Source organism: Arachis duranensis, chromosome 1, assembly GCF_000817695.3.
Source record: "Arachis duranensis cultivar V14167 chromosome 1, aradu.V14167.gnm2.J7QH, whole genome shotgun sequence".
Classification (NCBI taxonomy): domain Eukaryota; kingdom Viridiplantae; phylum Streptophyta; class Magnoliopsida; order Fabales; family Fabaceae; genus Arachis; species Arachis duranensis.
The window spans coordinates 67,040,810-67,057,961 of record NC_029772.3 but is presented as its reverse complement, the minus strand read 5'-3'; positions in this window follow the sequence as shown (position 1 = coordinate 67,057,961).

Here is a 17,152-nt window from a genome sequence, read left to right as displayed (position 1 = left end):
AGAGAAGTATTTTCGAAAATTAGAGAGAGAAGAGTAGTTAGTTGGTTTTGAAAAAGATAGTAAACAAACAAAAAGTTAGTTAGTTAATTGAAAAAGATATTAAAATCAAATTTGAAAAGGATAAGAAGATAAGAGGTTAGATAATATATTTTGAAATCAAATTTTGAAAAAGATAAAATTTTTAAAAAGATAAGATAAAAGATAAAAAGATCTAATTTTTAAAATGACTTAATTAACAAGAAACTACAAGATAAGATTCTAGAATTTAAAGATTGAACCTTTCTTAACAAGAAAGTAACAAACTTCAAATCTTTGAACCAATCACATTAATTGTTAGCTAATTTTCGAAAATTTGATGTAAAGATAAGAAAAAGGTTTTGAAAAATATTTTGAAAAAGATTTTTGAAATTTTTGAAAAAAATCGAAAAAATGAAAAAGATATAATTTTTGAAAAAGATTTTGAAAAGATAAGATTTTTAAAATTGGAATTTTGACTTGACTTGTAAGAAACCACTAATTTTAAAAAATTTTGACCAAGTCAACCCAAAATTTCGAAAATTTGGAGGGAAATAAGGAAAAGATATTTTTTTGATTTTTGAAATTTTTAAGATGAGAGAGAAAAACACAATCATGACCCAAAACATGAAAATTTTGGATCAAAATACTTAATGCATGCAAGAACACTATGAATGTCAAGATGAACACCAAGAACACTTTGAAGATCATGATGAACATCAAGAACATATTTTTGAAAATTTTTTATGCAAAGAAAACATGCAGGACACCAAACATAGAAATCTTTAATGCATGGACTCTAACAAACGAAAAATGCACATGAAAAACAACAAAGAACACAAAACAAGAAATCATCAACATCAAACAAGAAGACTTGTCAAGAACAACTTGAAGATCATGAAGAACACTATGAATGCATGAAATTTTCGAAAAAATGCAAGAAAAATTTTAAAAGCATGCAATTGACACCAAACATAAAAATTAACACAAGACTCAAACAAGAAACACAAAATATTTTTGATTTTTATGATTTTGTAATTTTTTTGTGATTTTATTTTAATTTTTTCGAAAAACATGGTTAGAAAAACGAAAAAGAAAAGAAAAATTTTGAAAAAGATTTTTGAAAAGAAAATTACCTAATCATGATGAACCGTCAGTTGTTCATACTTGAACAATCCCCGGCAACGGCGCCAAAAACTTGGTGGACGAGATTGTGATAGATGAATTCCAGGTATTGTTAGAGAAGCTTTTTCTTTCCACAACTCCGTTCAACTTAATCAGCAGGTGTACTGGGTCATCTAAGTAATACCTTACGTGAGTAAGGGTCGATCCCACAGAGATTGTTGGTATGAAGCAAGCTATGGTCACCTTGTAAATCTCAGTTAGGCAGATTAAATTTGTTTATGATGAGTTCGAAAATTAATAATAAATAGAAAATAAAAAGGGATAGAAATACTTATGTAAAGCAATAGTGGGAATTTCAGATAAGTGTGAGAAGATGCTGTGCTCCTCTCGTATCTCTATTTTCTTATTACATTCATCCAATCCTTCCTACTCCTTTCCATGGCAAGCTGTATGTAGGGAATCACCATTGTTAATGGCTACATCCCATCCTCTCAGTGAAAACGTTCCTATGCTCTGTCACAGCACGGCTAATCATCTGTCGGTTCTCAATCAGGTTGGAATAGAATCCCTTGATTCTTTTGCGCTTGTCATCACGCCCAGCCTTCAGGAGTTTGAAGTTCGTCACAGTCATTCAATCCCAGAATCCTACTCGAAATACCATAGACAAGGTTTAGACTTTCCGGATCCTCATGAATGCCGCCATCTATCTAGCTTATACCACGAAGATTTTGTTGGGGAATCTAAGAGATATGTGCCCGGCATAGAGTAGAACGGAAGTGGTTGTCAGTCACGCGCGTTCATAGGTGAGAATGATGATGAGTGTCACGGATCATCACATTCATCAAAGTTAAGTAATAATAATTGTATTGAAACTTGAGGTACAGCAGAGCTCCACACCCTTAATCTATGGTGTGCAGAAACTCCACCGTTGAAAATACATAAGTGAGAGGTTCAGGCATGGCCGAATGGCCAGCCCCCTGAGTGATCAAGAGACCGAATAGTCAAAAGATTAAACTGTCAAAAGATGTCTAATACAATAGTAACTTATCCTATTTATACTAGACTAGCTACTAGGGTTTACATGAGAAAGTAATTGATGCATAAATCCACTTCCGGGGCCCACTTGGTGTATGCTTGGGCTGAGCTTGATCTATCCACGAGCTGAGGCTTCTCTTGGAGTTGAACTCCAAGTTATAACGTGTTTTGGGCGTTCAACTCTGGATCATGACGTTTTTCCGGCGTTTAACTCCAGACAGCAGCATGTACTTGGCGTTCAACGCCAAGTTACGTCGTCAATTTCCGAATAAAGTATGGACTATTATATATTGCTGGAAAGCTCCGGATGTCTACTTTCCAACGTCGTTGAGAGCGCGCCATTTGGAGTTCTTTAGCTCCAGAAAATCCATTTCGAGTGCAGGGAGGTCAGATTCCAACAGCATCAGTAGTCTTTTTGTCAGCCTTTTTCAGAGTTTTGCTCAAGTCCCTCAATTTCAGCCAGAAATTACCTGAAATCATAGAAAAACACACAAACTCATAGTAAAGTCCAGAAATGTGAATTTAGCATAAAAACTAATGAGAACATCCCTAAAAGGAGCTTGAACTTACTAAAAACTACCTAAAAACAATGCCAAAAAGCGTATAAATTATCCGCTCATCACCCAACTACCACACCTATATCCATAAATTGGAGGAACTCAGCTCAAGGCAAGAAGAAATAGCATACCAACACTTGAAGTCACATATGAGGAGGCTAGGATATTGGAAGCCCAAGCCCAAGGATGCCAAGGCTCAAGAAGGTTCCTCCAAGCCAGATGAAGGTGGCTCATCCCCTCCCAAGAAGAAGGACAAAGGGAAGGGGCCGATGAACTGAAGATGAAGCTGCTCAAGGTTGTTGAATCCCATGGTTGACACTTTCTGAATTTCTGCACTATGTTTAAATTTTGCTTTATTTACTCTTTGAATAATCATGCTAGGATAGTTTATGTTTTATGCTTAGTTTCAATTCCTGTTTGAAGTCTGTATAAGTCTTTTTTTTTTACAAGAAAGAAAATGTAGTGTATTTCAAGTCTTCACTTCAATTAAATAAAAGTAGAACTTGTCTCCATAAGAGTTACTGTGAGTTGTGCAAAAAGAAAAAATAATAAGAGAGACCAAGGCCAAGAGGGATCATCAAACAAACTAAGAAACAAAAAGTTATGTGTAGAACATAGGATGAACTAAAAAGAAAATGAGTCATGGAGAGAACTAGTCCTAGAAGGTATAACAAAGGGAAGGCTAAGGTGTGATCCTTGAATATCCATAGAACCAAGAGGTAGTAAGCAATAAAGACCCAAGGCTCTGAGCATCAACTACTAGGATAGAAAAGAAAAAGAAACATTAAAACGCTCAAAAAGAACTAATCCTAGTAGATGCTTGTGGTGAAGATGTGTCAAGAAGAGACCTGGGCAAGTAAATTCTTAGGGGTGTCTCAACACCTAGTACCCTAAAACCAACTGGTTTGAGAGTGCTAATTGAAAGCCTAATTAAAGGGTTGTCTTGAGACAAAACACTTAGAGTCATGCTCAAGAAAGCAAAATAACCTTTACTACTTCAAGGTGACAATCAATAGAAAGGACCCCTAAGGCCTATACCTGAGTGAACCCTCAAGGATCCAAGGGCTTCCCATGACAATTAAAACATTCATACATGTGTTAGACACTTAGTTTTACTCTTGGTTGTATTGTAATCTTTTGAAGCCAATGCCTCAATATATAAAAGTTTACTTACATTGATTTGCTTGGGACAAGCAAAGCTTAAGTTTGGTGTTGTGATGACTTGCATCATCTACCCTTCTTTCTTGCATAAAGAAAACCATAAAGGAGCACAAATCTCATTTGATCAGTACAATTCATGCATTATTTGATGAATATTATGGTACACTACTTTGAGATGAGTTGTGCTGAATTGCAGGTGAAAAAGGTATAAAAAATGGGAAGAAGACAAACAAGAAGCTGGGCGTGTGAAACTGGTGTGTCACTTGGGGGCAAACGCCACAAAAATGCACTGGCGTGGCACCCCAGGAGCTAAGCGTGGCATGCCAATACTAAATTCCAGAAGGTAGATCCAATCATGCATGTGGGCGTGGCACGCCAGGGACTGGACGTGGCACGCCAGATCCATCAACTACTATGGGCGTGCCACTTGAAGTTGAAGGCATGGCACACCAGCTCCAGAAAGCTACTTTGGCGTGCCACTTGAAGACCCAGGTGTGGCACGCCAAGCTTGAAGAGTGAACAAATACATGGGCATGCCACTTGAGCAATGTGGCGTGGCACGCTGGTACAATGACCCATAGAAGGGGCTGAAGGCAAGGGAAGACTGGGCGTGCCACTTGAAGTCGAAGGCGTGGCACGCCAACCTCTCAACCTCACTTAGGCGTGCCACTTGAGCAACCAGGCGTGGCACGCAATGCACAAGACAACACAAGCAAGAACTGGGCGTGCCACTTGGTGTCGAAGTCGTGGCACGCCAGTTCCAAAAAGTCACTTTGGCGTGCCACTTGAAGGCCAAGGCGTGGCACGCCAACCCCTGGAACAAGACAAGATCATGGGCGTGGCACGCCAACCTTCAGGCGTGGCACGCTGGTATAACTTTCCAGAGAGGGTGGAAGAGGCCAGTTACATGGGATGTGCCACTTGAGCTTAAAGGCGTGGCACGCCATTTGATGTGTGGAAAGCGATCCAACACAAAACTCACCGGCAAGTGTACCGGGTCGCATCAAGTAATAATAACTCACATGAGTGAGGTCGATCCCACAGGGATTGAAGGATTGAGCAATTTTAGTTTAGTGGTTGATTTAGTCAAGCGAATCAAGTTTTGGTTGAGTGGGTTGTATTTAACAGAATATAAATTGCTTGGAATGTAAAGGGAGAAGGGGAAATTGCAGTAAATTAAAGAACAGGAAAGTAAACTTGCTGAATCTTAAAGAACAAGAAAGTAAATGACTGAAACTTAAAGTGCAAGAAATGTAAATTGCAGAAACTTAGAGTGCAAGAAATGTAAATTGCTTGAATATAAAAGGGGTTTGAGGACTGGGATTGCAGACTCTAAACAAAGAGAAATTGAATTGCCACAATTAATAGAGCAGAAATTGAATTGAAATAAACTGAAATTCAAACAGAAAATGAAATTAAAGTGCAGCAGGGTTCACAGAAGAACCAAAAGTAAAATGGGATCTCAGGTCTCAAGAGACTAGAAAGCAAAGTCTAGATCTCAATTTGCCTTCCCAGATCCAAGTTCACAAAGCAATTGACAAGGAATTGAAGAAGAAGCAGTAAGGGAATGTAAATGTGTTCAATTATGCAGAAAAGAAGTTAAAGAGTTCTTGAGTGGAGATTGAGACAGAATTTCCTCAATTCATAACACCAAAGACTCAAAACAAGGAAATTAAAAATGACTCAAGCAAGAACGAGGAAAAAGAGAGATCAATTCTCCTCCCCAATTCTCTGAAATCTCAGTGAAGACACCAAGAGAAGTTCCAAAGTGCAAAAATAAGATTCAAAGCTCAAAGAAGGTGCAAAATTCAAAAGCTAAGCAAAAGGTCCTAATTACATCAAACTAGCTCCTATTTATACACTTTCTATTCTTGGATTTTGGGATTTGGATGGGCTTTTGATTTGGTGAAGAAATGAATTAAAATGGAATTTTAATTGAATTTTCGGCCCAAAAATAATAGCTCCCAGGAGGCTGCCCTGCCCTTGTGGAGGGCAGGGCAGGATTTGGTGTGTGTTGGTGCTTGCTTGGTGCGGCTTGGTGCGGCTTGGTGCGCAGAACGCTGCCCTGCCCGCGCGGAGGGCAGGGCAGGAAAAATTGGTGCGCCAGAAATGTGCCACGGTGCGTGCTGATGCTGCCAGTTTCTTGCCATGGTGCGCGAAAATGGTGCCTTGGTGCACAGGATGCTGCCCTGCCCTCGCGGAGGGCAGGGCAGGAAAAATTGGTGCTGCCAGGATCGTGATGTGGTGCGCGCTGGTGCTGCCAGGATAGTGATTTGGTGCGCCAGAAATGTCCTTTGGTGCACCAGATTCATGCACCAACAAAATGCTGCCCTGCCCTCGCGGAGGGCAGGGCAGTGTTTCCAAAATGAAGTCCCGCGTTCGAATCCGGGCAGAAACACACGCTCATTCATTTTCCTTGGTTTCTTGGCACGGTAATGGGACTTAGTTCCTTACTTCCTCATGGTCCCGTGTTCAACTCTTGTGGCAAGCATTCTTGGCACGGTAATGGGACTTAGTTCCTTGCTTCCTCATGGTCCCGTGTTCAACTCTTGTGGCAAGCATCATAGGCATTTTTTCTTTGATTTTCTTCCTTGGTGAGCCCGATACTGCCCTTGTGGAGGGCAGGGCAACATTTTCTTCTTCTTGATTCCAAGGCACAAATTTGTGCTCTGCCCTTGTAGTGGGCAGGGCAGAGTTGCCTTCTTTGCCTTGTTCCCTTATGTTGCCCTCCTAGAGGGCAGTGTGCCCTTGTGGAGGGCAATGCTTGCCTCCCCCATTGCATGCGGCACACTTTTCCTTCCTTTGACCACGCTTCCTTCTCCTTGGGTCACGCTTTCTTAGGCCACGCTTTTCTCTTTTATTCTTTTCTTCACCTGAAATAAACCAAAACAACCACTCCAAGTATCACTAAATTCATAAGGCTTATAAATCAATTAAACTTCAATTAAAATTAGCTTAAACCTCATGAATTAACATTAATTTCATGGTGGTTGCTTGATTTAAAGAAGTTATGCATTTTCACTCCAAATCACTTACTTAGGAAGCAAGAAAGTGCATAAAGACTAACAAAACAAGTGAAATTAGCTTGAAAAATGGGTATATGATGACTTGTCATCACCATTCACTATTCCTCACTTAGGCATGCCACTTGAGCAACAAGACGTGGCTCGCCAGTATCATTTAGAGGCAGAAAAGCATTGGGGCGTGCCACTTAAGTTCGTGGCGTGGCACGCCAAGCAGAGGGGCCATCCACCTAATAAGGGCATGGCACGCCAAACCCTGGGCGTGCCACGCTAATGCAACTTTCTAGAGAGCTTTGCCAAGCACACAACAAGGGCATGGCACGCCAACCTTTAGGCATGGCACGCCAGTTCAAAGGGCGTGCCACTTGAGCTCGAAGGTGTGGCACGCCAACACAAGAATTCCACTTTGGCGTGCCACTTGAGTTCGAAGGCGTGGCATGCCAAGGTTGAAAGAGGGATGAGCGTGCCACTTGATGGATTGAGCGTGGCATGCCAAGCCATTTTGAAGGGCACGTGACACGCCTGAGACACGCCAGCTAAGCGGTCATGTTTATTGAGTGCTTTCTTTCCCTCCAAAATGTAATTTTCTCTTTTTCACTTTTGTAATTCGTTTATTTTACTAGGAGTAGTATATATACCCCAAAAGAGTAATGAAGAAGTGGTTAGGCCATGAGTTCTAGATCCACTTTTACATTCCACTTTTGAGTACTTTCTAAGCTATGAGTAGCTAACTTCTCTCTCATTGAGAGAGGGAGCTCTGTTGTACTTGATGGATTGATAATAGTGAAATTCTTCTTCTCTTCATCTTCTCTTGATTTGCTAGAAGGAATTTCGTTCTTAATGCTTAGTGTTCAATTATCTTGGGAAAGAGATTGAATACAATTGGGTTTCATGGGAACCTTGGGAAAGGAAACATGAAACCATGCTTGAAATCCCTTCTCACATTTGAGTAGATTATGGGTTTTGGTGATGGGATACATGACATGTAATCCCCCCTCTACTTGGATCTACAAAGGTGTGTGGTATAATCAGGGACCAAGCATATCTCTCTTCATGAGCAATTAGACCAAGGAATTGGCTATTGATCAAGATCTGAGAGATTGAGTCACCAAGGGATTGGGGCTCAATCAATCATGATTGCCAAGAGGTCAGTGAGTTGCATGATTGAAGAAGATCTAAGCTAGATTTGATCCAAAGAGGCAACATCTCCTAATCTCAATGAATTCCCCCATTCTTATCTATCCATTTCTTTATAGCTCAATTTTCCCTTCAGCAATTCCCCATTCCTATTTACATTCAAGTCATTTATGATTCAGCAATTTACATTCTGCAATTTCCATTCCTGCACTTTACTGCTTTTCTTTACATTCTAGTCATTTACATTTATGCCATTTATAATTCTTCACTTCACACTATTATTGATCCGCTTGACTAATTCATCAATTAATTAAAACTGCTTGGGTTTGCCAATCTCTGTGGATACGATCCCACTCCACTGTGGGTTATTACTTGGCGATAATTTTGGTGCGCTTGCCAAAAGAACTCGTTCACTAAATTTTTAAAAGGGGGTAGTAAATGAGAGTCATCATCCACCTCCGCATCAGATGGCTCTGATGGTGTGTCAGGCTCGGAGGGGATGTCATTGCCGGATCGAATTATTAACTTTAAGTGCTCATAGCGTTGCTTGTTGCGACACTCGATACGATCCAGGCATGCAAAGAGTCTGTGCATGAGGTGATAAATAGGCTCGGGAGCAGGTGATGGTGCAGTGGTGGTAGATGGGGCAGTAAATGCTGAAGGGGTAGCGGAAGATGTGGCTGCCTCAGTGGAGGCAGTGAGGAAAGGTGGCTTGTAACCCAAAGCTTGGAACTTCCTACTGGGAGGGATAATTTTCTTGCAGTTAGCGGCAGTTGGCTTCTCATCTGCAAGCTCCCAGGGCACCTCAGCTCGGCGGCCTAGCTGAGTGATCAAATATGGAAAGGGCAAAGTGCCTCTAACATGGACCCTGGCCATGTAATACCAGAGGAAGCGGGGAAGATAAAGGTCCTTACCCTCCATCACTGGTGCACGAAAATTACACTCACACTATGTAATTCTGCACAACTAAGTAGCAAGTACATTGGGTCATCCAAGTAATACCTTACGTGAGTAAGGGTCGATCCCATGGAGATTGCCGGCTTGAAGCAAGCTATGGTTATCTTATTATTCTTACTCAGGATATCAATAGGGTTCTTAGTTTTAATTGTGAAAAGTAAAAGAGCATGAAATGAATAATTATTACGCAGTAATGGAGAATGGGTTGGAGTTTTGGAGATGCTCTGTCGTTTGATTTCTGCTTTCCTACTGTCTTTTTCTTCACGCACGCAGGTCTCCTTCCATGGCAAGCTGTATGTCGGTGGATCACCGTTGTCAATGGTTACCAGCTGTCCTCTCAGTGAAAAGGGTCCATGTACATGGCTAATCATCTGTTGGTTCTCAGTAATGTTGGAATAGAATCCATTGATCCTTTTGCGTTTGTCACCACTCCCAGTATTCATGAATTTGAAGCTCGTCACAGTCATCCATTCCCGAATCCTACACGAAATACCATAGACAAGGTTTATACCACGAAGACTCTGGTCTCACGAATTTGAATGCTCTGTTGTCAAGAGAGGCAGTCAAACTCGTGAGCCAAGAACCCAAGAGACATCCATTCAATCTAAGGTATAACGGAAGTGGTTGTCAGGCACATGTTCATAGGTTGAGAATGGTGATGAGTGTCACAGATCATCACATTCATCATGTTGAAGTGCAAATGAACATCTTAGAATAGAAACAAGCGTGATTGGATAGAAAACAGAAATAATTGCATTAATTCATCGAGACACAGCAGAGCTCCTCACCCCCAACCATGGGGTTTAGAGACTCATGCCATCAGAGATACAAATTCAGATGTAAAAATGTCATGAGGTACAAAATAAATCTCTAAAACTAGTTTTTATACTCAACTAGTAACCTAGGTTTACAGAAAATGAGTAAACTAAGATAGATAGTGCAGAAATCCACTTTTGGGGCCCACTTGGTGTGTGCTGGGGCTGAGCCTTGAAGCTTTCACGTGCATAGGCTATTCCTGGAGTTAAATGCCAGTTTGTAACCTGTTTCTGGCGTTTAACTCTGCTTTGCAACTTGTTTCTGGCGTTTGACACCAGAATAGGGCAGAAAGCTGGCGTTAAACGTCAGTTTGCGTCGTCTAAACTTTGGCAAAGTATGGACTATTATATATTTCTGGAAAGCCCTGGATGTCTAATTTCCATTTCAATTGAGAGCGCGCCATTTGGATTTCTGTAGCTCCAAAAAGTCCACTTCGAATGCAAGGAGGTCAGAATCCAACAGCATCAGCAGTCCTTTATCAGCCTCTGAATTAGATTTTTGCTCAGGTCCCTCAATTTTAGCCAGAAAATACCTGAAATCATAGAAAAACACACAAACTCATAGTAAAGTCCCAAAATGTAATTTTTGCATAAAAACTAATAAAAATATACTAAAAAGTAGCTAGATCATACTAAAAACTATATTAAAACACCCCTAAAAAGCGTATAAAATATCCGCTCATCACAACACCAAACTTAAACTGTTGCTTGTCCCCGAGCAACTAGGTGAATAAAATAGGATAGTGTGAAGATCAAGGGGTAATCTCAGAGTTTTTCATGACGCTCAATTCTAATTAGATGAGCGGGACTAGTAGCTTTTTGCTTCTGAACAGTTTTGGCATCTCACTTCATCCTTTGAAGTTTAGAATGATTAGCATCCATAGGAACTCAGAATTTAGATAGTGTTACTGATTCTCCTAGTTAAGTATGTTGATTTCTTGAACACAGCTACTTTATGAGTCTTGGCCGTGGCCATAAGCACTTTGTCTTCCAGTATTACCACCGGATATATAAATGCTACAGACACATAACTGGGTGAACCTTTTCAGATTGTGACTCAGCTTTGCTAAAGTCCCCAATTATAGGTGTCCAGAGTTCTTAAGCACACTCTTTTGCTTTGGATCACGACTTTAACCACTCAGTCTCAAGCTTTTCACTTGGACCTGCATGCCACAAGACATGGTTAGGGACAGCTTGATTTTAGCCGCTTAAGCCTGGATTTATTTCCTTCGGCCCTCCTATCCATTGATGCTCAAAGCCTTGGATCTTTTTCACCCTTGCTTTTTGGTTTAAAGGGATATTGGCTTTTTCTACCTCTTTTGCTTTTTTCACTGCTTTTTCTTGCTTCAAGAATTAATTTCATGATTTTTCAGATCAGTAATAATATTTCTCTTGTTCATCATTCTTTCAGGAGCCAACAATTTTAACTTTCATAAAATTCAATATAAAAAATATGCACTGTTCAAGCATTCATTCAGAAGATAAAAAATATTGCCACCACATATAAATAATTAGAATTTTCCTTATTAAGAACTCGAAAAATTATTGCCTATTTATTCTAAAAATTCTACTATTTTATTCATGTTTGATGATGATGAGAAAAATAAATTATAGCTTACTTGAGGTAAAATCAAAATAGATATACTATTTACTACTCATATATAACTTCTAAGGTAAATTCCTATAAGAATAACTATCACAGAGTTAAAGCTAAGATTCGGACTCAACAACCTTTATTTTGGGAAATAGATGTTCCTCTAGTCTGTGGGGTGCTTGGTCCTTCAAGAGATAGCTTTTGACGCTTCAGTTCCTTCAAGTCACGCCTTTGCTCTTCTTGTTCCCAAAGCAGTTTTCAAAGCATGCTATTTTGATTATTCTGTTCTTCCTTCATTTGGTCCATAGCTTCTTGCAACCTGGCAACAGATGCTTTAAGATGCTCCCAGTATTCAATTTGAAGGATCTCCGGGAGGAATTCCTGTGCTATCCTCTTGATGGGTTCGTCCTGCACTTGTTGTCTTTCCATTGATATTTTGGTGATTGGTCGCTCAACTGAGATATACTCAGTTACTCCGATCTTCACCTCAGCATCTTTACACAGTATAGAAATCATCGCTGCTCTTTTAATGGTGACTTCAGAGCGGTTGCTAGTGGGCAGTATAGAATGCTCAATGAAGTCCAGCCAGCCTCTGGCGATTGGTTTGAGAGCTTCTCTCTTGAGTTGATTTGGGACGCCCTTGGTGCTGGTTGTCCACTTGGATTCAGGGAGGCATATGTCCTCTACAATCTTGTCTAAGCCCTTATTTGTTCTCATCATTCTCCTATTAAAGGAGTCTGGGTCATCTTTCAGCTGAGGTGGCTTAAACATCTCCCTAATTTTGTCAGGGTGGATGTGAACAATCTTTCCTCTGACCAAGTCCGATAGTCATAAAGGGCAGTTCCAGATATTCTCTGCCAGTCTATTTGCCACATATTAGAGTAGAATTCCTAAACCATGTTTCTTCCCACCTTTGTTTCAGGATTAGCTAGGATTTCCCAATTCCTATTTCGAATTTGCTCTTAGATATCCAGATATTCATCGTCTTTCAGATCGAATTTGACTTCCGGGATCACTGCTCTTGGACCCATTATTTTGTAGTAATGGTCTGAATGTTCTTTGGTTAAGAACTTCCCTTGATTCCAAAGTGGTTTTGGAATATTCTCTTTCTTGCCTCTTGGAGTGGTTTGCTACCCCTTAGGAGCAATGATCTTAGTGGGTATGGCTTAGTGATCACGGATAAACACACCAAACTTAGAGGATTGCTTGTCATCAAGCAAAAGAAAGGAAAGGAAAGGGATAGAAGAAGAGCTAATTTCGAATGGTGGATGAGAGGAGGGAGGCTGAATGTGGATTTAAAGGGAGGGGGTCGGTTTTCAAAAATTTAAAAAAAAAGATAAGATAGAAGATATGATTTGTAAAAGATAAGTATGATAGGAAGAAGATATAATTTAAAATTAAAAAGTTATGAAAGATATTTGAAGAAGATAAATCTGAATTTTGAGAAGAAAATATGATGAGTTTGAAAAGATTTGAAAAGAAGTTGAAGAGGAAAAAAATTTTGTGTTTATGAATTAAGATACATTTGATATCTTTGAAAGGGGATTTTAGAAATTAGGATTAAAAATTTTTGGAATTGAAGTTTGAAAGATGGGAGTTTGTAACATGTTTATGCAAGAAATCATGAATTGAAACGTGAAAAATGGAAAAAAATTGAGTTGAAAATGAATTCACCTCCTCCCCACAATGCTGGCGTTAAACGCCCAAACGCTGCATGTTTTGGGCGTTTAATGCCCATCTGTAGCTTCTCCTGGGCGTTTAATGCCAAGCTGTTGCTTCTGGCTGGCGTCAAACGCCAGGAATTCCTTTGTCACTGGGCATTTTTCTGAACGCCCAGGACGTTGTAAATCTGGCGTTCAACGCCCAGAAGGTGCTTCTTTCCGGCGTTTAACGCCCAGTAGATGCTTTTTTTGGGCGTTCAATGCCCAAAACATCTTTTACTGGCTTTTTCGCACCAGTGAGCTTCCTTTTTGCTGCTTTATCCTCTAAATCCTTCTGTAACTCTGTGAACTCAAGCAATTGCTATTTTACCTTGAAGATAATTAACATAAACCTGTAAAAATCAATTAATTAACAATTAAGCTTTGTTAATGGCTGGGTTGCCTCCCAGCAAGCGCTTCTTTATTGTCTTTAGCTGGACTATTACTGAGCTTTAATCAAGTCTCAGTTTTGAGCATTCTTGCTCAAAATTACTTTCAAGATAATGTTTGACTCTCTGTCCATTAACAATGAAACTTTTGTTAGAATTATTATCATGAAGCACCACGTATCCATATGGTGACACACTATCCATATGGTGACACACTTGTAATCACATATGGACCTCTCCACCGGGATTTCAATTTCCCGGGGAATAATATGAGCCTAGAATTAAACAGCAGAACTTTTTTCCCTGGCTCAAAGACTCTAGATGACAACTTCTTATCATGCCATCTTTTTGCTTTCTCTTTGTAAATTTTTGCATTTTCGAAAGCATTGAGTCTGAATTCCTCTAGATCATTTAACTGGAGCAATCATTTTTCTCCAGCTAACTTGGCATCAAGGTTTAAGAATCTGGTTGCCCAATAAGCCTTATACTCTAGTTCCACTGGCAAGTGACATGCTTTTCCATACACAAGCTGGAATGGAGAAGTTCCTATAGGAGTCTTGAATGCTATTCTGTATGCCCACATAGCATCATCCAAGCTTCTTGCCCAATCCCTTCTACGGTTAATCACAGTCTGTTCAAGGAGTCTTTTAAGTTCTCTATTAGAGACTTCAGCTTGCCCATTTGTCTGTGGATGATATGGAGTGGCCCCCCTGTGGCTAACTCCATACCGAACCAAAGCAAAGTAGAGCTGTTTATTGCAGAAATGAGTGCCCCCATCAGTATTTAGTACTCTAGGGATACCAAATCTGCTGAAGATGTGTTTTTGGAGGAATTTCAGCACTATCTTAGTATCATTAGTGGGTGTTGCAATAGCTTCAACCCATTTGGATACATAATCCACTGCCACCAAAATATAAGTGTTTGAGTTTGATGGTGGGAAAGGTCCCATGAAGTCAATACCCCATACATCAAACAACTTAATCTCCAAGATCCCTTGTTGAGGCATGGCATAACTGTGAGGCAGATTGCCAGATCTTTGGCAACTGTCACAATTAAGTACAAACACTCGGGAGTCTTTATAGAGAGTAGGCCAGTAGAAGCCACATTGGAGGACTCTTGTGGCTGTTCACTCACTTCTAAAATGTCCTCCATACTGTGAACCATGGCAGTGCCAGAGGATCTCTTGTGCTTCTTCCTTAGGCACACATCTTCGGATTACTCCGTCTGCACATCTTTTGAAGATATATGGTTCATCCCAAAGATAGTACTTTGCATCCGTGATCAATTTTTTTGATTGCTTCCTACTGTACTCATTGGGTATGAATCTCACTGCCTTGTAGTTTGCAATGTCTTCAAACCATTGGACTTCCTGGATGACAAAGAGTTGCTCATCCAAAAAGTTTTCAGAGATATCGATAAGAGGGAAGGACGCCCCTTCTACTGGTTCTATTTGGGACAGGTGATCTGCTACTTGGTTCTCTGTCCCTTTTTTGTCTCCTATTTCTATATCAAAACTCTTGCAGGAGCAACACCCATCTGATGAGTCTGGGTTTTGAATCCTGCTTTGTGAGTAGATATTTAAGAGCAGCATGGTCAGTGTACACAATCACTTTTGATCCTACTAAATAAGATCTAAACTTGTCAACGGCGTAAACCACTGCAAGTAACTCTTTTTCTGTGGTTGTGTAGTTCTTCTGTGCATCATTTAAAACATGACTGGCATATAAAATAACATGCAGAAGCTTGTCATGCCTTTGTCCCAACACTGCACCAATTGCATGGTCACTGGCATCACACATCATTTCAAATGGTAATGTCCAGTCTGGAGCAGAGATGACTGGTGCTGTGACCAGCTTAGCTTTCAGAGTCTCAAACGCCTGCAAACACTCCTTATCAAAGATAAATAGCGTGTCAGTAGCTAGCATATTACTTAGAGGTTTGGCAATTTTTGAAAAGTCTTTTATAAACCTCCTATAGAATCCTACATGCCCTAGAAAGCTTCTGATTGCCTTAACATTGGCAGGTGGTGGTAATATTTCAATTACCTCTACCTTAGCTTGATCCATCTCTATTCCCTTATTTGAAATTTTGTGCCCAAGGACAATTCCTTCAGTCACCATAAAATGACATTTCTCCCAGTTTAAAACCAGGTTAGTCTCTTGGCACCTCTTTAGAACAAGTGCTAGATGGTAAGGACAGGAGCTGAATAAGTCTCCAAATACTAAAAACTCATCCATGAAGACTTCCAGAAATTTTTCCACCATATCAGAGAAAATAGAGAGCATGCACCTTTGAAAGGTTGTAGGTGCATTGCACAGACCAAATTGCATCCTTCTGTATGCAAATACTCCGGATGGACATGTGAATGCTATTTTCTCTTGATCCTGGGGGTTTACTGCAATTTGATTATAACCTGAATATCCATCCAGGAAGCAGTATTATTCATGACCTGCTAGTCTTTCTAGCATCTGGTCTATGAATGGTAAAGGAAAATGATCCTTTCTGGTAGCTGTACTGAGCCTTCTATAATCAATACACATACGCCACCCTGTAACTGTTCTTGTAGGAACCAGTTCATTTTTTTCATTATGAACCACTGTCATGCCACCCTTCTTAGGGAAAACTTGGACTGGGCTTACCCAGGGGCTATCGGAAATAGGATAAATAATCCCAGCCTCTAGTAATTTAGTGACCTCCTTCTGCACCACCTCCTTCATGGCTGGATTCAGCCGCCTCTGTGGTTGAACCACTGGCTTAGCGTCACCCTCCAATAGGATCTTGTGCATGCATCTGGCTGGGCTAGTGCCCTTAAGATCACTGATGGACCACCCAAGAGCTGTCTTGTGTGTCCTTAGCACTTGAATTAGTGCTTCCTCTTCCTGTGGCTCTAAGGTAGAGCTTATGATTACAGGAAAGGTATCACCTTATCCCAGAAATGTATATTTCAGCGATGGATGTAATGGTTTAAGCTCAGGTTTGGGAGGTTTCTCCTCTTCCTGAGGGATTTTTAGAGGTTCTATTATTCTCTCTGGTTCCTTCAGATCAAGCAGAGCATTTTTAAAGATATCATCTAGCTCTGATTCGAGACTCTCAGTCATATTGACCTCTTATACCAGAGAGTCAATAATATCAATGCTCATGCAGTCATTTTGGGTGTCTGGATGATGCATAGCTTTGACAATATTCAACTTTCCCTTTTTGGACGTCAATGAGGGTTCGTCCAGTTGCTAGAAAAGGTCTTCCTATAATGAGTGTTGCACTCTTGTGCTCCTCCATTTCCAGCACCACAAAGTCAGTGGGAAAGGCAAATGGCCCAACCTTGACAATCATGTCTTCAATCACGCCTGATGGGTATTTAATGGAGCCATCAGCAAGTTGGAGACATATCTGGGTTAGTTTGACTTCTTCAGTTAAACCAAGCTTTCTGATAGTAGATGCAGGTATTAGGTTGATACTTGCCCCAAGATCACATAAAGCTTGCTTGGTACAAGTACCCTCTAATGTGCATGGTATCGTAAAGCTTCTGGGATCTTTAAGCTTCTCAGGTAAGCTTTTCAGAATGACTGCACTGCATTCTTCAGTGAGGTAAACTTTTTCAGTTTCCCTCAAATCCTTCTTATGACTTAAGATCTCTTTCATGAACT